Consider the following 1,468-nt stretch of genomic DNA (forward strand, 5'->3'; position numbering starts at 1 on the left):
AATTTGTAATTAATACTAAAAATACGATATGTTATTTAACAAAATCTATTAATATTCAAATATAACATTTTTTCTACTTCATTTAGCAAACACTTTTTCTTGATTAAGTAATAAAAGTATATATAAAAAAACTCAAGGAGTAACTTTTTATCACGAGTAACAAATATTTATATTATTAAAGTATACAATATGTTTTATTGTGGTCATAACACTCATAAACAGTATTCTATCCATGGGCTAAATTTAGAAATTGATCAACTCACATATTGCACATCTACTTATTAGTTATCAACAAGATATTGTCAGAAATGACGTTTAGATATTTTAGCATATCACTAGTTACTACGTCCCTACCTATTATCATCAATATTATTATTTTCTTAGATAATATTATGATCTAAGTTATTTTTCTGTGATATACGGGCAGATAGTATGACTTAACATTTGTGATCAACGCTTATCATTTTTAGTATAGGCGAATTGCCTATACTAAACAACACGATAAGGCCGGGCCTCAATATTACAAAACAATATTATTTTCACCGAATAAATAAAAAACTTTCATATATATAAATATAAAAATGATAGTAAGTATTTAATTTTAAAACACAAGTCTTAGGAGGGATGTGTTATTCTGCACAAAATAAGTAGAGGGATGAAAAATGTAAGTTCAAAAAAGTATAGGGATGCCATCCCCCCGTATCCCCCCCCACTTCGACCACTGTGTATACATAAACCCATCAATGAATTTATCGGATAAATAGTAAACTTATATTTGGCAGTAGCGCATATGACAAAATTAGGAGTACCAAAGCGCAAAATACCAAGTGCCAACCCTCAAACGGGTAATTCTTAACTTTTTATTTTGAATGTTTCAAAAAAATGTGTTATTGATGAATGAAAATTCTAAAAAAAAACAATTTTGAAATATCACTTGTTTAATTTAAACTCGAGATTTTACATAATAATTTATCTAGCACCAAATAAATGGATAATTGTAATAACGACCGTTGAAATAAACAATCATATAATAAACAATTTTTATTGACATATTATTATAAAAATAAATTAAGATATCTCAAAACTAGTAATTGCGACGATGAATATTACTTAATGAACAAAATAAGACAATTGCAAATTTTGTACTCATTATTAACTTAACCTTAGTCAAATTAAGAGATCAAAAAAAAAAAAAATAATAATAATAATAATATCAAACAGTTTTATTATAATGGTTTTTTTTTTTATATTAAATAGCTTACTGTTTGTACATCTATCAATCATTTGTTTGGCTTTAAGAGGATGTTGTAGGAACAAAACATCAAAACTGTTTTTCCATGCATTAAACACAATCAGAGCGTAATACCTAACAGCCAACAATAATAATAAAAAAAAACATTGATCATTTTGTCCCTAACATAAATCACAAAAGGAAAAGTAACTTAACATAATACTTTCCTGGTCTATA

This window comes from Acyrthosiphon pisum, chromosome A2 (genome assembly GCF_005508785.2).
Source record: "Acyrthosiphon pisum isolate AL4f chromosome A2, pea_aphid_22Mar2018_4r6ur, whole genome shotgun sequence".
NCBI lineage: Eukaryota > Metazoa > Arthropoda > Insecta > Hemiptera > Aphididae > Acyrthosiphon > Acyrthosiphon pisum.